This window comes from Columba livia, chromosome 1 (genome assembly GCF_036013475.1).
Source record: "Columba livia isolate bColLiv1 breed racing homer chromosome 1, bColLiv1.pat.W.v2, whole genome shotgun sequence".
Taxonomy (NCBI): domain Eukaryota; kingdom Metazoa; phylum Chordata; class Aves; order Columbiformes; family Columbidae; genus Columba; species Columba livia.
In genome coordinates this window covers 118,928,137-118,950,606 of record NC_088602.1, presented here as the reverse complement: position 1 = coordinate 118,950,606, position 22,470 = coordinate 118,928,137, and the positions used below count along the sequence as shown (strand labels likewise).

General features: G+C 43.7%; 1 protein-coding gene across 4 annotated transcripts in view; it reads right to left on the bottom strand.

Annotated features, from left to right (window-relative positions):
- CYFIP1 (cytoplasmic FMR1 interacting protein 1) overlaps nt 1-20,129 on the bottom strand; it is an 80,945-nt gene extending 60,816 nt beyond the window's left edge. For 3 of the 4 annotated variants that reach the window (XM_065075051.1, XM_065075029.1, XM_065075045.1), the window contains exon 1: nt 19,922-20,129. The gene's annotated coding sequence lies outside the window, so the exon portion shown is untranslated. Of the gene's footprint in view, nt 1-19,556; nt 19,704-19,921 lie in introns of those variants that run through there. The other variant, XM_021287655.2, reaches the window with a different exon arrangement.
- Nucleotides 20,130-22,470: the final 2,341 nt, after the last annotated feature.

The following is a 22,470-nucleotide window of genomic DNA, read 5'->3' as shown; positions in this document are numbered from 1 at the left end:
CCTGAGAAAAACCTCATGGAAACAGCAGCTTTACCTCCAAGGAAGCGCTCAGCAGGAAAAAAAAACAAAACACACCACACAAAGAACCCCAACACACACCCAAAGCCAAGGGAAGGAAGGAACCAGCCAGGACCAACCAACCTACCTGCCTTCAGAGCCCAGCCCCACGCCCCAAGCCATTGCCGCAGAGCTAACTAACATACCCCGTTACAGAGCTCACTCGCCAACAGCCTTAAAAAAAAACATCGGAAAAGTCCAGAGGCCTTTTGCTTCTTGAAACCCCAGCCCAAACCTTGCTTCAAGCCTGAGAGTGTGAGCTTTTTGTTAAAATAAATAAATAAACAAATGCCCACGTTGTGCAATTTGTGATTCCTGCCAAAAGACGAGGAAGGACTGGACTGACAGGAGTGCTGGCTGGCACACCTGTGCTGGGATGCTTGCCCAACACCTGCCTACACCCAGCTCAAGCTCCATCACATGAACCGCAGTTAAATTAGAGACTGGTAAAACCCACAGCCTCCTCCGTTTGATAAATAAACAAATGCCCAAAAGTCCTGTGAGGAGATCAGACTCTCAACAGTTTTACCCTAGAGGGAACAGAAGAGAGTTGCCAAGAAGTCAGAGCATTTCGAATAAACTATGTTTTTATTTTTTGGCCTGAGTATCTATAAATCAAACTGTAGCTAAAAAAGAAAACACAACACTTTACTTAGTTTAGTTTAACTGAGAGGCTCCTTCCAACTTGAAAGTTCTCCTCCTCGCAGCCTACTGCCCCCCGCTGCACCACAGGAAAGGAAAACACACACAAAACACGGGCTCCAAGCACGCACAGCCAGGGGCACGTGATAGAAAACTGCTCCACCTGCACTCCAAAAACACAGCGGAAAATGGTTCCCTGTTCTGCGCCAAAATTCACTGCTCTTAATAAGTCCACTCATAGGGGAGCTGTCATTTAATGAAAGAAAAGTATCAACACCCTCTCCCCAGTCCTCACATCTTCCTTCTCTTCCCAAAACAAGGTCCATTAATGACTTGGGTCTCTGCTGCAGGAGAGAGCCAGGCAGCCACAAAAGCCAGGCTGCTGGCTTGTGTTTCTTCAGCACTATAAACAAATATTCTGAAAACGTGGCCCTTAATCCCCCTGTGTGCTATTTTAAAAAGCACACCTGCAAGGCTTTTAGCCTCAATATTTATGATTGCACAGGAGTGATGCTCTAGTATCAGATTTCTATTCTCAGACTATTGGGCTATCTCTGGATTTGTTTGGTTTTAATACTGGGAAGAAATTTAAAAATAGAAAACAAAACATAAGCGAAAGCAAAACGCCATCTCACTTATGCTGCCATCTATTTCATAGCACACATCTGGGAAATCCTTGTGCCAGAGCCACATTTTTCCAAGCCCTTTGACACGATTTCCCAAAGACAGATCAGCATTTTTTGAACTGGGAAAACATAAGCAATCAGGTGCAGACAAAAGTTTTTGTGTTTTAAGGTCGCTCACTCACAGCTCCACTGTGTAGTTTTGCCAAAAGGTATCCACATGCCTAAGAGTTTTGTTGGCCTTGTTCAACGCTCCTGCTCTCTGGCTTTTTTATTCGGGTACCTAGTGAGATGTGAAAGAGGAAGCAGCTCCTTCCCGCCCAGCTTCAACACACTTGTAAACATTGCAAGGTCACGATTCACCCTTCAGGCCAGACATGAGGAAGAAATTTTTTACAGTGAGGGTGGTGAAACACTGGCCCAGGTTTCCCAGAGAGGTGGTAGATGCCCCATCCCTGGAGACATTCCAGGCCAGGCTGGACGGGGCTCTGAGCAACCTGATCTAGTTAAAGATGTCCCTGCTCATTGCAGGGGGTTGGACTGGATGGCCTTTGAAGGTCCCTTCCAACCCAAAATACTGTATGATTCTGTGATAAAGGCATGGTCACTGTGAGTGAGAAATTAGCCACCAGTAGCCATCTAAATGAGGAACTGGGGCTGGCTCTGCATCGCAGAACTCGTTTTGGCAAACCCAAATGCAGCGCGTCTCCTGAGGGTGAGCGGGATGTGAAGTCGGCGAGGGTCAGACGCTCCATCACTCGGGCTTTCCCAAGGGCTCTGCGCTCCAGGTCGCACCAGCCACCTTGTGAGCCTTTCACTTGCGCTTCTTTAGTGCGTGTTATTTAAGAGACACCATCGCAGCCTCTTGCTGAGACCAGCCTGCAGCAACAGGCCCGGCTGCCAGCGGGCTCTTCTGAGGCCACCGAGTTCCTCCTCCCTACCTGAACCTCTGCACATGCACAGCTGGACAGACCGCCCTTGGGGCATATTTGGTACAGGGGACACACACCTTGTCAGTCAGGAGACAATGTCCCACAGCCTGGTGACACCACCACAAGCTGCTCGCCATCTCCTCACCTGGTGTGGAAGCCCTGGGACCAGGAGAGGAAATATTTTCTTCAAGTTCAAGGGTTTTTTTTCCTCTTTCTTTTTTGCTGTTGTTGTTAACAAAACCAGCTGTAAATGACAGTGGCTATTTCTAATGTACAATGATGGAAGGCTGGCAAAACCAGAATTTTTTTCCCTCCTAAGTCTCAGAAAAATTAATTTAAGAAAACTAAAAATCCCAAGACACAAAATTTGATAGTTTTGCTTCTTAAGAGTCTTTAACTATGAGTTCTTACAGGTGAAATTACTGGGCAGGAGAGGTAATACTTTAACAGACTCTTTTTTTGGCAGAGAATATAAGAAACTTCAAAGATCTACCTAAAAAATTCAGAAGCTGCAGTCTGATTAGGTGTTTCCCTAAATGAGAACAGATTAAAATGCTGTAGTCATACTGATAGTTATACTAGTAAACTTACACAAGCTGTGAGAATTACTTTATTACTAAATTCCTACAATATTGTGTTTTCACCTTTGTACCTACCTGAGATTTTTCAGGATAGAAGACATGTAATAATTATTTCTGAAATAATCCTCTTTTTATCTTTGTATTGGGACCCATCATTACAGCAGTAACGTCAAAATGCACTCCAAGAACACATTTTCATGGATATAAACAACTTAATGAAAAACCATTCATCATCCAACATCCTCTCTCCCACAGAAAGAATGCATACACTGGTTTTGCTAAATTTCAGTGTTTGATGAGCGTACCCAGCTTTCTAAGCAGGAGACTACAGAATCTGTGCTGATTTTCATCTCCTTTTTCTGGATTCCAAAGCAAGAAAGTCACTGTTTCCTGCACAGGCAAGCTTCAGCCTTGCAGTGCCAAGTCCCACCGTGTCCAAGGATCAGAGGTATCAATCACAGGGTTTTTAGGGAAACATTATGTCCGTTATTGCAAGGCCACTGACTAGCTTAAACTAAGATATTCTTTTTCCTCAATTGTAAAGGAGATGAGCCCTGGTTGGACCTGATTTGCTCAGAAAATCTTGTTCCACAGAGAACCTCACTGAGCCACCTCATCGCATTTTGTCCACAACAAAACAAAAAAAAGGCAGCAGACCTTGAAGCCCCTTTAGTGTTCTTTACGTTTTGACTTAACTTCAGAGCTGGCTTATCACCAAAACACATTCAGACAAGAGATTTGCCAATTTTTTTAAAATGTCATAGTTCTGTACTCTTGTTCACAGCCATGCAATTGTGTGGTAGGCAGTGACCTGCTCACAGCATTGCTCTGGTGATGAGTGTCAATCCTTATAGAGGCACTGTCTCCACATCTCCATCATTACAGAATAATGCTGAAGTCTTTGCAAAATACCTATATTCTTAATTCCAAGCATATCAGAAAACAGCCAGGACACTTCTCTCAGCCTCATGCTTTCAGGTCTCCTGAAGCTCCAGACTATCCAGAAAAAAATATCAATAGGAACAAATTATGGTGAAAAGTCTTTTGGATGAAAAAATAGAAAATTGACAAGAAGAAATAATAAAAAAAAACCCAAAAGGTAAAGGACTGAGAAAGCAGAGAGTACAGAAAAGAGCCTTAACTTCGGAATCACTGTGAGAGAGAAGACTGCTGCTTTCAAGCTGAAAGTTGAAAAAATTCCCCAAAATTCTAGAGCCTTAAGTAGTTATTAATAAAACTTTGAGGTTTTAAGATTTCTTACAGTGACGGAGTTAAGCAGACCACATTATTTATCAAAGATAAGATCAAAAGACAACTCAGGCACTCAGTCTATAAAAAGCTAAAACAGGAAAATGACGGCTGATGACAGGAGATAGTTCTTACATGTGTTTAGCAACGGTGCACACAATCCAACAGATCTAACTCGTATCTAGCAACCAAGTTAAAAAAAATAAATACGGGTAAAGCAAACGAACTTAGGTAACTGCAGGCTTCTTGAGATCTTATTAGAAATGCTGAAATTACCACGCAGTTCCTCTTTAGGCTCTGTCATAATCATTCGGCCAAGACTTCCCCAGAAACATCCCCTAATGGCCCTAATTCTTTGCAAACTGGCATTATCCCCTGGACTAAGACTGTGAAGTGACCATTCCCACAGAAAACAAATAGTATAATTCAGTTCTTTGGTAAACAAACAAACCAAAACAAAAAGTAGAGAGTATCAAGCTACAGTGAAAGCAACTTTTCTTCAGATGACACCAATTTAGACTATCACACAGCACTCACAGGCAGTCACTTAATTGCAATCCCCGCTCTGCCTTTGGGAAAAAGAAGTAACAATGTTAATCCTCCCTAAATTAAACAAAAAATAATTAAAACCTAAATCCCATAGCCAATGGACGTTTTTTTCCTTTGCATCACTCAATAATTTGACACACTGGGAACACCTGAGCACCCTCACCTTGAAATCTGTAAGGATTGATCCTCACACAACCATCAGAGCGAAAATCCAGCAAGGCAAGGTTGGAACAGGTAGCGATCTATACACAGTGACAACTTCCAGGTGGCTTTTTGCCACCAGCTTCTTACAGCACATCTTTTGCTACACTGCTGCGTACCAGAAAGATTAGGTGATGGATATAACCAAGTCTATTGCTACCACATGATCGCTTCGTGCCCTGGAAGGTAAACTTCCATGGAAAACAAAAGAAGGGTTTAGCTGATAGCAGGACCAGGGAAAGATCTGAGGAGTGAACAGAAAATGCTATGGAGAGGGAACCTTTCCTCAGCACTGATACAACACATGGAGGACCAGCAGCCAACCTCACCGCCCAGGGAACTCGAGCTGATAAGGTGAGCAAAGGCTCATCTCATTTAGGCAATAGCTCAGCTGTTCATGAAGGGTGAATTCCTTTTATCATTAACCTCAGACCAAAAAAAAAAAAAAAAAAAAAAGGCATGAAAGAGACAACAATGTAAAGATTCTGTGCCTTTTTTTCAGCTTAACTTCAACTGAATTACCAGAATATCCCAAATATTCTAAGAGTAAAATGAGTGCCTTTACTCAGTTGTGTCCTTACGGTGCCCTGGCATGAAGGGCTGCAGCAAGCTACTAGAGGCAAATGAAAAAGTGATGGATGAAATAACTTTACTCATTCATCCCACTTTTCAGATGGACTCTGAAAACAGGTGCTGAAAAGTAAGGCACCTTCCACCTGCTCTTGAACAAATCACCAGCCACCCCAGCTGTCCCCACGGCAGCACCAGCAGAGCAAACCCCTCCTGAGGTCCTGTCCTCTTCAGAGCAGCCCACCTACCACTGCTTTCTCTTTTGACAGGCCCTTTCCCTCCTGTGCTGGCTTGACTGGAAATGAGTTAATTTTCTTCATGCAGTTAGAAACCTTTCTTTTTCATAACTAGCACAGTCATTATTTAGACTTAGTTTGAGAACAAGATATAACACCCCAGCACAGAGTTTTTAATTGCTCTGGTCTGAGAGTCAAGGACATTTTTGAGCATTCTGTCCCCAGAAGTGAGACATCAAGAAAAGGGGACATAGGCAGGGGAGACCTTGACAACCAGACTGATCAGTAAGAGTACTCCATCCCATTAGCATCATGCTAATTATTTAAGGAGAGTCGGGATCTTCCAGTCACTCTCTTGCATTCTCTTCGTTTTCGGAGACCTGTTCAGGAGAGTTCTGTTCAGGATTTTCTTTAGATCGGCCTTTGCCATCCTGCTATTTTGCAGAGGCCTCCGGGCCTTTTCTGCCTTTTTTTCTCTCCCCAGGATCAGCTTCCTGGGACTGGCTTCTCAGTGAGAGGAATTGCATTGAGTACCTTTTATATTCTATTTCTATTTTATATATCTATTCAGTAGTAGTGTATTAGTATTTTGTTATTTTATTAAACTGTGTTTATCTCAATCCAAGTTTCTCCCTTGCCTTTTGATTCTCTTCCCTACCTGGGGCTGGTAGGTGGGAGTGGGTGAGTGGCTATCATGGTTGTATTGCTAGTTCAAGTTAAATCATGGCATCTCCCTGCCCCAAACGCACACACCACCACCTCTGGAGGCATTCGACAAGGCAGGTGGGAAGAGCTAAATGGGCAAAGAGTTGAGCTATGTTTAATCTCAGGGTGAGAAGAGTCAAAGCAGCAGCAACCCTGGTCATCCTGCCACTGTAATGAACCAACAGCAATAAGGCCCACAGGGAAATGCAAGAGCCCAAGTGCTTATCCTGGAACAAAGCATAAAACAAAGTCATTGTTCAGATGCAAAAGAGCACTGAAATTATCACAAACTCATCATTTTTACAAGCTGTACAATTTAGACCACAGGGACTCCTTTACTTCACCATTCTTGGACACCAGTATCTTAAATACACACCTCAAAGGGCAAAATAAATAAATTCTCCAAAGCTTATCTTTTCAGTCATTTAAACGCAAGCTCCAAGAAAACATAAAGTTTAAAAGGAGCATGAATCCATTCAAAATGCAGACAATCACACTTCAAACACCCTGAAACAGTTCAGGAAAAACGTATCCTTTGGCCATCACAACTCCAGGGCAAGTTCCCACGACTCCACAGGAGAGGCTGGGGCCCCCAGTCACAAAAGGCTGGATCAGCAGGTTGGGGCTGCAGCTGGCATCCACGTGCTACACACACCAAACTCTGAGCTGGGATCAGCAAAGCCTGACCCACTCGAGCACAGTTTCTCCCTCTTTCTCCACCGGAAAAAGGCCCAGTTTTTGGCCCCTCACTGCAAGAAAGACACTGAGGTGCTGGAGACAGTTCAGAGAAGTGCAATGAAGCTGGTGAGAGGTCTGGAGCACAAGTCTGATGAGGAGCAGCTGAGGGAACTGGGGCTGTTCAGCCTGGAGAAAAGGAGGCTGAGGGCAGACCTTATCACTCTCTGCAACTACCTGAAAAGAGATTGTAGCATGGAGGGGGTTGGTCTCTTCTCCCAAGTAGCAAGTGATAGGACAAGTGGAAATGGCCTCAAATTGCACCACAGAAAGTTTAGATTGGATATTTGGATATTAGGAAAAATTTCTTCATGGAGTCAGGCATTGGAACAGGCTGCCCAGGGAAGTGGGCACCCTGGAAGTCTTTAAGGGACATGTAGATGAGGTTCTCAGGGACATGTTTTAGTGACAGTGTTTGGTTAACAGTTGGACTTGATGATCTTAAGGGTCTCTTCTAACAAAAATGATTCTATGAAAAAAAGCTGCCACAGCATGTTCAGGGATGGGGCAGTGCAAGTGCATGAGTGGGGCAAGAAGAGGTGCTGCAGCACACCCCATCTCCTGCTGCTGCACAGAACGGGCCACAGCTGCACCCAGTACTATCTGAGCTCCTGACGCTAGCATAACTCCCTCACCAATAAAACACATGCAAATACTACTGTGAGAATACACCCCAAGAAATCAGAGGTGGTTTGAGACATTCAAAGAATTGGTTTTGGTTAAGACCATGCTCTACATAACCCCAAAAGATCTCAAACATTAACATTTGTAAGTGAAAAAATTACTACTTCTTCAAATAACTGGTGAGGACTCATGCCAAGCAGTGAGATAATTAAGGTGGAGTTTAAACAACTACCAAAAAAATGCTGGATTACAGAAGTTCTAGAAAATATTATGACTTTGCAGACAAGAGCACTGTTTCATTTGACTGAAAAGAGGTGTTTTGAAGGGACAGCCCATGACATTTTGGAGTCCACTGGACACATTTTTTCATCTTCTTTTAAATAGATGCATTTGATCCCCAAACGTTTGTACATGTTCCCAGGCTCAAAATAAAACAAAGAGGAAGTTTGTGTGCACTTTAAACAGCACTTCCTTTGACACTGCCCCTTTTCTTTCTTAAGTCTGCAAATGCATGTTGGAATCTTAAATTAAAATAAAATCTCAGGTCTGGCTTGTATACCACAAATTAAAACTGTACAACCCATGAATCACAACATGTATCTACCTGAGTTGTTTTGCTTTTTAAAAATAGGCATAAATAAATCAAAGCTTACCCTGCTTTACAGGACAGGATAGCATGGCAAAAATCAGGAAAATTCTATATACAGCAGTTAAAGAAAAGGGAGCATATCCTTCAAAAAGGAGAAACAAAGGCATTCAGAAGTCCACGCACAGAAGGAGAGAGATTAAAATAGGGATAAACCTAAAAAGATGACTGAATGGCCTGTTAAACTGAGGTCTATGAGACCAATCTCAGTGGACTCCACAGGAGCTAATGACAACATTCCCATAAGAATAGGTTTGGTCTACACTGCAGCAGAGGTTAAGTTTTATCCCTATAGCAACAAAACATTTTCGGCTCCTTCTGTTCCATTGTATCATTCTTCTATGCTACTGGCTTGCAGAGAATCAATTAAATTATTTTTCTATGACGAAAAGTTGATTCTATAATCTGTGTAATACTCCTACCCAAGTTAAACTGTGAGACTGATCACAAAAGGCCCTTGTGAAGGGGCTAACAAAAGGAATGGATTTTCTCTTCCAAGAACAGCATAGTGATTACCGTAATATTCATTTTCTTTCAAATCTCAAAAATCTCTCTCGAAAATTCCCTTTTAGTTCTATTTTAATTAAACTTCAAAAGCCTCAGCTGTTCAGCTGCATACCTTTCAATTCAGAATGAGCAGAAAACATTTTAATAGACTGGTAACTGAAGCGTTTGAGAGAACAGCAACACCCTGGATCTTCTGGGTTTGAATGCTTGTTTTCTGTGCTCTGGACAGCACAATCTGTCTTTTTGCCAAGGGGATCAGCTAAGATGTTCCTTTCGGGACTGGAGCTCCTCTTTGTTCCTAAGCAACAGATTTGCATAAGCTGAAGGAGTGAAGAAAAATGCTTTTCACATCATTTACTGGCCTGCCTGATTAAAGTTAAAGACAGAAGAAAGCAAACAGCAGCTGACAGTCCTTTGTGTAACCTATTTGACATACTGTTAAGCTTTCAAAAATACATTTGTGACTGGAATAAAAAAAAGGCTTAATGGGTGCAAAAGGGAAAACAAAAATTCTGAAGCTGAATTATCCCATCCCAGCACGGCAGCAAGTCCCAGAAGAATGGCCACACAATGGAAACAATTAATTTAGTATTAGACTCTTACAGGGCAGTGTGGCTGCCTTGCCCTGTCGCTGGAGGGGTGCAGGAGAGGAAGCAGGCTTCCAAGAGCAGACATCCATTTGGAGGAAAACGTAATGCTAAAGCACAGAATGGGGTTTTTTTGGTTTTTGTTTGGGGTTTTTTTGTGTTTGTTTTTTTTTTTTTGTTTTGTTTTGTTTGGGTGTTTTGTTTGTTTGTTTTGGGGGTGTTTGTTTGGGGTTGGTTTGTTTGTTTGTGGCGGGTTTTTTTAGAAAATCTCGACTTCCCAAACTAAAAGCACTTGGTGTTCAGTCACATGTGAATTTTTCCTGCAACCTTCTTTATTAAAGTTGGCACATTGCTACCAGTCTAGCTTCTGTCCCCTGCAGGGAAACATCATGACAATAACACTCCCTGCTCAATTCCCTGCTCACAAGCAATAATATGCTATGACTGTGCAACTTAGGTTCAAGCGCTCAGTGATACACCAGTCTTATCACCTCAGAAAAACTCTGTTCAGTATCAGATATTTTGGTAAGCAACAGCAGCACCATTTCCAATCTAAAAACCACACTTCCATGAGGCAGCACTGTTCCTTCCTCCCACTCCATTATCAAAGTCAGGAGGACACCACTGCTAATGATGCTGCCATGCAGCTGAAACATCTCACTGGCACACTGACCACCAGCACTCAGACAACAATCGGTCCCGCTTGTCAGTTAACTATAGGTGTTCCCTTCCAGTGCCCTGGATTAATTCAATTCATTTTTAATGACAGGAAGGCCTGACGCTCCATTGCAACAGGCTATGAATGGGAACCCTCAGGCTTTTTGGACAAAGCCTACATCAAGACCGGTGAGCCACGGCGGGACAGAATCACCTCCCCTGACACCTGCCACTGGGTTCAGGTTTCATAGCTACTCCCTTTTAAAGCATCAGAATGAAAACTCTGCCACGATTAGACAACATCGTGTAACCCTAGGCCTCCTGTATCATAGCACAAAGCTGGAGCCACTATATTCTTGCAAACAAGTCAGCACAAGAGCAAGTTTATCTTCTCCTGCTGTACTAGCAGCCAGCAGTAGCATGTGGGTGAGCACATACTAATTCCACAGCAGCAGTACCTGCAATGGATGATGCAGAAAGTAATCACCAGGTATTCTGACTGGCAGCCCGGCTACATATCTGCAGTATCATTCCAGACCTTGAAGCTCTGGAGGAGAGATGCAACAACCTGAAGATAAAATGCAGGGTCAAATGCTATCCCCATGCATGAATCTTAAGCGTAGCACAACACACACACTTCGAAAATGGGAAACTGATTCTGCTTATTGCAACTCGTTTCATTTGAGAATACGTTACTGTCGAGGGTTAAGATTGTGGGGTGACAATAAAACCCTGGCAGATGTATTGTTAACCCCCTCCTCACCGCCCCCCCTACTTCCCCCTTTTTGCCCCTCCCTCTCCCCCCTTTCCACTAAGGAGAGGCAATTGGGAGGAAAGAAGGACAGAGAGAAGAGAGTTGGAAAAAATTAAAGATGTTTTACTAATGCTGCTAATAAGAATAGAGAAAATAATACAAAATATACAAAACCCGCCACAAACAAACAACCACTCAGCAACTGCAGAGCCGGCAACCAAAGCCCTGGATTGGACTCTACAGCCAACCGGAGCTGGATTCAGTCTGTCACTAGGCCTCAGTTCGCAGGGACGACTAGCAAGGTCCTCTCCTAATGTCGGCCATAGGGAAAAAAGGGAAAAAGGGAAGGGATCCTCATGATCTCCCACTTTTATATGAAGTATTCACGTGAATGGAATGTTATACACAGTTGGTCAGTTTCTTGGTCACTTGTTTCTCATTGCCCCTCTGGCGAGATGTCCATCCGTGCTTATCAATAAGTTTGCATTCCATTGCTGTGTTTACCAAAACATGTATCTGGTTCTCCAGGAAAATGCAGCTAATATGAAGGCTTTAGCTGACAGGCAAAATTCACTGAAAGAGAAACTTGTTTTTAACAAAGCCAGGACAGTTACAATGATATGGGAGAAGCCTAACTCCATAAAGTTTGCTCCCAAGGCATCCCACACATGTGAACCAGGAGGGGGGGCCCATTGCTGCAGCCTGGTCTGCAGCACACAACCCCCTCTGCAATGGCACTTGTGCTACAAGGATTCACAGAGGGGTTTTGCTTAGTTTGTGTTAATCTGTGTACCTAAGCTTGAAGGCCAAAATATGTCACCGGTATAAAATAAAATTTAAAATTCTGCTATTGGTGGAGCTAGATGGCTGAGGGGGTGCTTGTGTTGATTTACTAATTAATTCTTACTTTTTTTTCCATGTTCACTCAGAATACTAACTCAGTTCTGTATTAATCCTAAACTTACACACATATTAAAAACCCTTCTGCAATATTTGGCCTCTCTTCAGGCTGGAATGAAGTTAAAAGATGTAACTGTTATCTCCTTCTAGGTTAGGTGGGCAAACATCTATTTTGTGACGCTTATTTGCCTCATCCCTTTAACACTCCCCTGATACTGCATCTTTGAGCTGCATCAAATGCGACTTATGTTTTACTTGTCTTTCAACTTCCAGTTCTTTCTTTCTATTGCTTCTTGACTAACTCCCTCCGCCCTTCTCTTTTTCATGTTCTTTCCCCCTCACCCAGTTCACTCCTTCCCTCTTGTTTAATCTTCTCTCCTTGTTTTGCTGCTTGGGCTGTTTTGCTGCTGCTGTCTCCTGCAGCTGTCCTCAACACGCATTTCTTCCATACTTCTGTTTCTGATTCTTCCTGCTGTCACACGGGTGTGTTAGGAATTGCAACCCTATGCTGTGCAGCATTGCTTTGGGCAAGAATAAAATTTAGCACCGAAGCACAGCGCTTCTGGCATGTTCAGTGGTGAAAAGCTCTCTCGTTTCTTAGCAAGGATAAGATTCCCAGTGTAAGGATTCTGCAAAGAACAAGGAAGGAAGTAGCAAGAGCAATAAACACCCCAGAAAGGAGGAAGCACGTGCGCTCCGAGTTAACCCGGCATTGCTCAGACACAGCACCTTTCATCCTGCAGAAAGACTGTTGTCGCAGATTTCTCATGCTTATTCAATATGGGCTTGGTTAGTTGTCCTTTGTATTTGCTGTGGGGAGAATGCTGTTACTTTAACCAAAAAGGGTGCCCCTGTGTGCATATGCTGAAAGGAGCAGTGGACGGTGGGCTGAGTATGTGTCTGTCACAATACAGGCAAGGGAGATGAGTCACAAACATAAAGACATGGAGTCTTCAAATTTCGATTTAAACAAAAACACCCCCCCCTCAGCCTTAGACAAACTGCTTATTTAAGCATGTGAGTTCTTGAACTGTACTTTCACTTCACAAGACTGGGGAGAAACAAAGAAGGAAACGCCGTTTTCTCAGGGGGGGAAGAGAGACAGCACTCACTTCTTTAGCCCATTTCCACACAAGGTTTGCTCCAAGGCCAGTCCCACTGCTCTGGCAGCAGCCCCTGCCCACAGAAAGACCACTAGCCACAGCCCCGGGTCAGGGCAGCCACCGAGCTTCCCTTCCTTCCCGTCCCTCTGCAGAGCCTCCGTGTGATACATCCAGCTCCGTCTTACAGCACATGTCCCTGATGACATGATAGGCATTAATCATATACAGTGGGTTCCTTCAGTGCAAAGCTGCAGGTGAAGCTCTGGCTTCAGCACTGCCTCATTTTGAAGTGTAAAACGCGAACAAAGGCTTCAATAAAAGCGACTCTTCAAAGCTGCGTGCTGTCATTGCCACTCCTTCCCTCTACCTGAAAGTATTTAACTAAGCCCAGCACTGCAACTCCCTCGACTTCCACTGAAGCAAAAAAGGAAAGAAAAAAATATGCTGCTTTATCTGAAAAACCAGTTGGAAGATATTTTAGGCAAATTGGTAATACTTATGCTTTAAATTAGCTTTTTATTTAATATCCAACGCTGTACAAGAATAATGTACAATTTTGCAAAATTACTGTATTTTAAAAAAACAGACTTCAGAAGCTGTTATAAAATACCCCATACAACTACATGCACTTTGGGGAGGAGGGGGAGAGTCAGACAAGAAGCAGCTTATAATCTAACTGTTCTCTTTAAAAAAAAAATAAAAAATAAAATAAAAAATAAAAAAATAAAAAAATAAAAAAATAAAAAAATAAAAAATAAAAAATAAAAAATAAAAAATAAAAAATAAAAAATAAAAAATAAAAAATAAAAAATAAAAAATAAAAAATAAAAAATAAAAAATAAAAAATAAAAAATAAAAAATAAAAAATAAAAAATAAAAAATAAAAAATAAAAAATAAAAAATAAAGTAAATACTACAGGTCAGGGTAGAAGAAAAATAACAAAATAGCTTTTAATGTCTTAAGCTTTCTTTTTCCTCCAAAAGAGCTCATCATCTGTAACATTTTACACTTCCATTCTTCTACATGAAAATATGCAGTTTCAGTGAAAATTAATCAAAAGCTTTACTTCTGATATCACCTGATAAGCACGCACATCTTTCTTGAGCAATGTGTCATGATAGTTTAACTGAACTTTACATTCAGAATGTATAATTCAGTGACCTCTCCTTATTGACTTAATATATGTCAGTAAACCCACTTAAAATAATTAGAGCTATAATGAAAAGACTATAAATCAAGTTCAGGTCTACAGCATTTTTATTTCCTGCCAACAAAATGCCCATATCCCTGTTAGAATTAAAGTATTTTAAAGCAATATACGGCACTAACGTGTTTTTATCTAAACCCTTGAAACAAATCCCTTCTACACCTGTAGTGCGTAAACATCTCCAAAAGCTCCTTCTAGCATTTACACAGCTGAAATCACTACTTAGCATGTCAACCCTTGAGACTCACGTCCTAACGCAAACCCACAGCACAGGTTTTGAGATATTTGTTTCGAAAACCAAAAGCACCATTTCTGGTTTTTCTTTTACTTACATTGTATTAATTCATGAGAATGTTACTAAGACCCAACCCTGCTAATCATTTGTAGAGAGTGTAATCTAATAAGTGTTAGTCTACACATTGTCTGAGGCTTTAAGATGCCTTTTGGTGGAGGGCGGGGAGGGGGAATGGCATTTTTTGCTCCAGATGAGTAATTCTTGGCGTTAAAAAGTGGCTTGGCCATTCCACTGCCTCCTGACCAACATTCCTGAAAAGCAGACCTGCAGAAAGCAGCCCTGTAAGAGACTTGCTGAGAGACACACCGTTAAACTGAGAAAACCTCCGAACATCTGGTCACAGTGTGGAGAAATCACGCAATTTCACTCCACGAGCAACTGTTTTGTAAACCAGGGAAAGGCGGACACCACAGCCTGCTGCCCTGGCATTTACCTCTAACGAAAGCAGGAACAGAAGCGCCAGTTCCTCATGTGTTAGTGTTACACAATTATTCGAAACAAGAAGAGCTTTATTAAAGTTAGCAGGTAGAACGTTCCCTCCTGAGGAGGTCATTCAATTTAAGTTGCGCCGACACCAGGGCTCCTGTCCCAGCAATGCATGTGCAGGACCAGAGAACAAGCACCCAGCTGAAGGACCACCACATTCACCTTTACTTCTCTCTGGTTATCGAGAAGAGTTTGACAAGGACCTCACTGTGTGACTTGCAGGGTTGCAAATCCACACCTGGCAGACCACAGCAGGGAGTGCCCAGCAAGCAGCTGGTTTGACTATCAAGGGATTTCCACCTTGAGAACCCTCCCTGAGCTCTGTGCCTCAGCAGACCATGAGACTGTCTAATGAGGAGCAGCTGAGGGAATTGGGGCTGCTTAGCTTGGAGAAAAGGAGGCTGAGACCTTATTACTCTGTACAACTAGCTCAAAGGAGGTTGTAGCATGGAGGGGGTTGGTCTCTTCTCCCAAGTAGCAAGTGACAGGACAAAAAGAAATGGCCTCAAGTTGTGCCAGGGGAGGTTTAGATTGGATATTAAGAAAAAAAAATTCACGGAAAGGGTTGTCAGGCATTGGAACAGGCTGCCCAGGGATGTGGTGGAGTCATCATCCCTGGAGATGTTTAAAAGGCATGTAGATGAGGTTCTTAGGGACATGCATTAGTGCTAGAGTTAGGTTATGGTTGGACTCGATCTTGAGGGTCTCTTCCAAATGAAATGGTTCTGTGATTCTATGACTGATGCCTTGTTTGGGTCCCTGACAGCAGAAGCAGGGTGCTGGTGAGGTGAAACAGCTCCAGAAGATGCAGGGAAGGGCTACGGCAGCTCCCAGCCATCCACCCCAGGGACCACAACCACCTCCTAGCCATGGAGGCCCAGAGAGCTGGGCTCCCTCCCCAGCAAGATCTGCCCTCAGCTCTGCTGCACACAGCCTGAAGTCACCTCCTCTACAATGGGCTTTCTCCAGAAAGGATGCACAACTATAAATTCACTTGCTGCCCTGTTGATGGTTAGCCTGGGGGGAGAGGGGTTTCTGCTGCAGTGACAAACACTTGACAATCATTTGTGCCACACCCACGTTCACCATCACCCTACTTTTTACAGTTAGAAGTCCAAGTATGCCACTTTTCCCCCCAAAAAATGAACAGCTTGAAGACAGAATTTTCTCCACAATGCACACTTTTATGAATAAATGTATTTATAGACATATTAGAGGCAGAGAAGAAACTACATACTGACACAGAGAAACAAGCTTCAAGGTCTTTCCCAGTGTGCTTACAAGAGATAAGGGGCTAACCAAAAGATGAGTTACAACATTTTTGGTGGCAAGAGATAGAAAGATTATCTGCAATTTCACACCTGTCTTCCTGTAGCACATCTCATCTCTGCAACACACATTAATTTTACCACTAGAAAGGCAGGTGATGTTGATTAACAGAATTATACTTAAACTAAACAAATCAATACACACTCTCAGTTATCTGTATTACACAGCAGAGTGTACCCCTGAGCCCTACAAATGTCAGCTTCTAAGGGCAGATGTACAGTAAAGAGGAATCTCAAACTGATGTGTTCGGCTTAAAATATGAGTACCATTACTAAGTTCTCAGTACACTTTTGTAGGTATCCAGTTATATTTCACAATTCTGGAACGTCCTTCTTCCATGTTCTTGTACCAGAGCTGCATACACAGCACACACACACCATGTCTTCAAATAACAACGTAACCAAAAACTAACAAAATGCCCTGGAAGAATAAGGTCTATCAGAGACCACTTGTAACAAGGTATATGTTTTAAATAGCAATAGTTTCCAAACCTGCTATATTTACTACTCCACCTCTGCCTGATCTAACTGAGAGCAGATCCAAATGGAAGCTCCAGAGTATTTAAATGAATCACATTCCCCAGAGCCTGTCCGGATCCACTCGAGCTGCTTCACTGGCCATTCACGCTTGGGCTGTGCCAAGCTCCTGCAGCATCCCTAGCGCTTAATTTGCTTCAAGAATAATTGCTTATTAAGTTGGGGCTTGCCATAGTAACTACAGCTATTTAGAAATATATAAACAATAAAAATTCAGAAACTGGCACTGTCGCTGTTTCAAGAGAAGTGAAGTCAATCACATGGTCGACTCCTAATTCACTGTGGCACAACGTGCCACCCAGCATTAAAGTTTACTTTACTTGTTGCTACAGCAAAGGAACCACACGAATAACTTGCCCCGAGAACGTAGAGCAAGGACTGTGAAATGAAACCATCTTGATGTGCACATAAATATGTGTGGAAATTATGCTAAAATTAATTTTCTCCTGCATAGCATTGCAAGCGATTCTAGTAGCTTTCAAGACAAAGGATGAATAAAACTGAAACCAAGAAAAGGAGCTTTGCGGGGATTTTTTTGTTCCATCTTTTTGTTCCAACTTTGCAGCTCAAATCCAACCACCCTGAAGCTTCCACCTCAGCCTGAGTATCTAGGAGGTCTTTGAGAAACAAAACAAAAAATAAAAACCAGATGATTCTGAGAAGAGAGTTATGACAAGACTGTGAAACCTACCCTCACGTGCGAGCCACCTTCCAAGACACCTCTCTTGCACAATGAATAAACAAGACACTAACCAAAACTTAAGGAACAGACCAGACAAAGTTGTAGCATAAAAGATGTAGCTGGAACAGATATCTGTTAACTATTTAATTAAGCTTTGAAGTCTCGTCAAGAGAGTTTGTCAGCCAATTCACACTTAAGGCAAACTAAAGAAACACAAATTTATCTAATGAACACTTCAGGTGTTTCACATAGATCATTAAAGTACTATCAGCTTTTCTAAGTCACACATTCAGGACTGCAAAGTCTGGATTGTTTGTGGAACATTGCCTTATAACATAGGTTCATTTTTTTTGACAATTTATGTAACTCGGTTCAGCTTAGGTTTAAATACTATGATATCTTATTAAGTGAGAAGTTTTAAGTTTATATTTCAAACACCACTCCACTCTCCTTGTCACAACCCTCAACGGGAATTGACTAAACCCAAGGTCTCTATACAAAACACATGGTCTTATTCATCTTCAGCAGGGCAGCTTGGGGGTGGGGGTTTTCTAAGATTCAGAGACATTTATTCTCTAAATTACTAAACAAATAAACTAGGTGCAGCAATCTGAAAAACAAACAAACAAACACAAAAACCCACAAAATACAATTGAGCTATTCCATTGATCACATTGACCTTCACAGGGAAAAAAAAAACAAATCTAAGCTGCTGCAGAGAAAGACTACTGTACATTTCTTAGAGGGCAAGCCGAGCAAGCCGTGACAATACTGGGACTAAGCCTTCCTGCTGTACAGGCTGCTTCCGAATTCCTCCTCCTCCTCCTTCCTGGCAGCTACAGAGACTCCGGCTGCCTGCACCAGCCAGACTTCACGGACCAGTTGCCTGGGAACGCTTAAAGAGGCTTTTACATAAGATGAACACTGTGGAACACTGTGTTTACAAATACCAAAAAAAAGGAGTTTTTAAGAGGCAAAAGTAGGGCTTAACTAAAGATAAGAACCAGAACACTGAAGTAAGGTCTAGCAAGGCATTTTTAGCATATGTCTGAGAGATACTTGGTCTGAGCATAAAGCAGTTCGTATAAGTGCAATTAATATAAACATAACACAGAGATCACAGAGCTGCATACGAAAAACAGGCTAACCAGCAACACCGCATGTGTATGCGTTCAATAAGTTTATTATAATAAGCTTAAGGCAAATAAGTAACTGGAATGCAATAAGGACTGGAGTCACTCATTAGCCTAAGCTTTCCATTTCCCACAGTTTACAGCAAAGCGTGGTATGACCTTCTAATTAAGGAAAATTCCTCCAGACGTCTTTCCTCTCCCTCCAACACCGCTCTCCAGCCACCACTTCTGGCAGACTGGCTACACCCCGCAAAGACAGCTTCCTCCTAACAGCCTCCCTGGCATAAACAACCATTTACATGTCTAAATGCTACTCAAACTTGTCATCAGACGGCTCAGGAATAAAAATCAAGGCGATGAGAGCCTACTGAAAAGCAAAGATGATTAGCAGAGTTGCTGGTGAACTACAGGAACACTCATACTGATGAAGTGCATGTCCGTCTCAATCTCTTTGCTCATCAGAGACAGGGAGAAGAGGGATGGGGTAACTGACCACTCATCTGGGAAATTTTGTGGTTCCACTGAAATATAAGAAGAATCTTCTCAGTGAGGGTGACAGAGCACTGGAACAGGCTGCCCAGGGACATTGTGGAGTCTCCCTCTCTGGAGACATTCAAAACCCACATGGACACCTTCCTGTGTAGCCTCATCTAGGTGCTCCTGCTCTGGCAGGGAGACTGGATGAGATGATCTTTTGAGGTCCCTTCCAATCCCTAACATTCTGTGATTCTCACTATAGCATAGTTATTTTAACTGGATAAAGCTCAGCTTACTCAAAAGGAAGTTACTCTATGTTCTTAGACAGACACTTAGATCACCTCCTTCATCTGAAGACCGAGACAGACTTGCACAGGATTTTTAACTTTTTTCCCCGTCTAACTTGCTCCCGGACAGCCTAGGAAACAAAACTCCGACCACCCCTGTGTCACAGGCACATGGGCTACGCGTGAGAAAGAACAACTCAGACCCGGCACCCAGAAGCTAAGCCTAAAATTGGCTTTCACGTAACGACCCCTGAGGCTTCACCTACCGGCGGGGCTCGCCCGAGAGATCCGCACGACCCTTCCCAGCCGCAGCAGCGCCCGGCTCCACCCAGCCCGCGGGAGCCCCCTCCAAACCGGCGGCCCGGGGCAGCTCGGCGGGCCGCAGCCGGCTTGCCAGGGGGAGCACCAAAAACAGAGCGGGGGAATGAATAAAACGAAAATCAGCGTGTGGGGGTCGCGGCCAGCAGCGAGAGGGGCGCGGGGGCCGTGGAACTGCCCGGCACGTCGGATGAAGCCTCTGTAAAAAGCGGGGGAGGGGGGCGAAGCCGCAGCCGAAGCGGCGGAGTCGCCGCCGCAGGGACGGACCCACCCCGCGGGCAGGCCGCTCCGGGCCCGGGGAAGCGCTGCTCACCCGCTCGCCGCCGGCTCCCGGGAAAGGCGCTGCGCGGCGGCGGGAGGGGCCCCTTCGTCCGCTCTGCTCCGCCCGCCCAGGGGCTCCGCTCGGCTCGGCCCGTCCGCCGCCGCCGAGGGTCGCGCCGGCCCGGCGGCTCCGCTCCTGGGCCGCGCCTGGCGGGGAGTTTCCTGTCTGAGTCACTTCAACCGGGAGCTGCGCAGGGAAACACCCTTCCTGCCGCTCCAGCTCCTCCTCCTCCCGCCTCATCCCAAACCTGCCGCCCCTTCCCTCCCCCGGCAGGATCCGGTTCCTCCTCCTTCTCCCGGGGAGCTGGGAGCCGCTCCGAGGCTCCCGCAGGCGGGATCCTGTTCGGCTGCCACGGCGGGATCTGCCTCTGTGCTTTAATGAAAGAGGCCTTTTCTGTACCATATGCACAGGGAAATATATATATATAAGACGACAAGTCTATATATAAGCCGTCGTACTTGTGTACAAACCAGATGGAGCCCGATTCGGCGCCCTGATGCATCGCCCCACAGGGAAATCCAGCACCCCGGGTACTCCGGAGTGGCTTTAACAGTTGTTTTTCCACTTGAGAAGGGAAAGAGCCCGGCAGTAAGGATGCAGGACCTAGCCTCAGAGAATCAAAGGGGATCCCACAGGAAATCCTTTAAAACGCCCTCGAGAGGGTGCTCATGCGTGTCTTTTTCATATGCGAAGTGCCACTGTTGATTGAAACTAAAACTAGAAAAAAAAACAGGAATGACCATTTTCCACTGGCTGTTGACAACCTCCCACTTTTACTTTCCCGTAAAACACAACAAACACGTATATACTTGCTCTTTTTAAACTTTGCTTACCTTTTCCAGGTAATGTCCTCCCATTTCAAGTCCTGGCTTTCTTTTATTTCTTCAAGATTAATCTAATGGACTTGATGCTGCACCACAAAATGAAACTGTCAGCTTTTTCCACTAAGGTTTGTCAATATTGTTGTTTCTACCCACAACTTTATGGCACACAGAATCCACAAACCCACTATATGTAGAGGTTACAGTCAGCTGAGAGCTTCCAAACAACTTTGACTTTTCCTCAAAGCCGATTTGCTTGTATTTGACTGCCTGAAGTTGCATCCAACATTTTATATATATAATCATTAGCGAACTCCACAGTATTGCTGTAACAAGCAATTTTAGTTCTCTGCTTTCAACAGCTGTTAGAGAGACATTGTGCTATTGATTTTTGTGCTGAGAATAATTACTTCATCTATTGTTTGTTGGTTTTTCTAAAAAAAAAAAAGTTTCCACTGTATTAAAGTTTCCTTAAATAGCTGTTTTGTAATAGCATCTACAAGAAAGCCTTTGGAATAAGTGGGGATAAGTTGCTAAAACCCCTAATTCTCATTATTTCAAGTACTCTCTATAATTCAATTATTCTACCCATTCCATATCATCAATAATTCAAAATGTTATTGTTACCATTTCATCGTATCACAGACACATCTTCACAGTCATATTTTTCCCAGTGCCACAATACAGTATTTTCTATGAAACAATCTCTTTTTTAGCATACGACTGCTTACTCTTCTCTGTATCTATTCATAAGTATTTATAGTGCATATACCAAATGACTCACTTTCACCCACCGCAGTTCCCTATCAGCCTAGCTTCTAAACCCAGCTCAGTCAAAGCTGTAAAACACAACCAGAGCTGGACGCTTCAATTTCTAAAATGACAGCTGACACTGTTCAATGCAATCCACCCCATGCCCTTTTCCACAAACCCCATGTGGGGAAACAAGCTCGCTGAAGTAAAGAATAACTCACCTTCATAACACAGGATTGGTTTTGTTTCCTCATCCTGGGAGAGCTTTGTCATGATGCCATCAGTCGGCCCACATCAGCAGTGAGACCCCGTTACCAAGCCACAGCGGAGCAGCAAGGACTGGGAACTTGCTCCAAGCAAGGCCAGAATCTCCCAGTGAGATCCAATCAACAGCAGCTTGTCCCCAGATGGGTCACACTTCGCTGTGCTCCCGTGTGAGACTGACATTGCAGCTCCTGTGCTTGCCAAAAGCCACCTGGTGCCAGGAATGACTGCTTTGCATGGGTGGGAAAACATTGGCCCAGGTTTCCCAGAGAGGTGGTAGATGCCCCATCCCTGGAGACATTCAAGGCCAGGCTGGACGGGGCTCTGAGCAACCTGATCTAGTTGAAGATGTCCCTGCTCATTGCAGAGGGTTAGACTAGATGAGCTTTGAAGGTCCCTTCCAACCCAAACTATTCTGATTCTATGAAAGCAAGACACTGCCGCCTGGCACAATGTCCTAGCAAAAGCTTCTCCTAAGGACTGGCTGATGTCTCAGGTCTTGCTATGCTACTTCTAAAGTAACTGGGTGGGCAAAGGAGCTACTTTCCCACTGCTGGTGCAAGTTACTCTTGATCAACATTCCCATACTCAAGTTTATAGCTATCCATAGGTTAGACAAAAAGAAAATGATAATTGATGGTGACATGCAGTTAGTCAAGATTTGTGTTGCTTTCCTATTACTTGATACTGCAATTAGAGGAC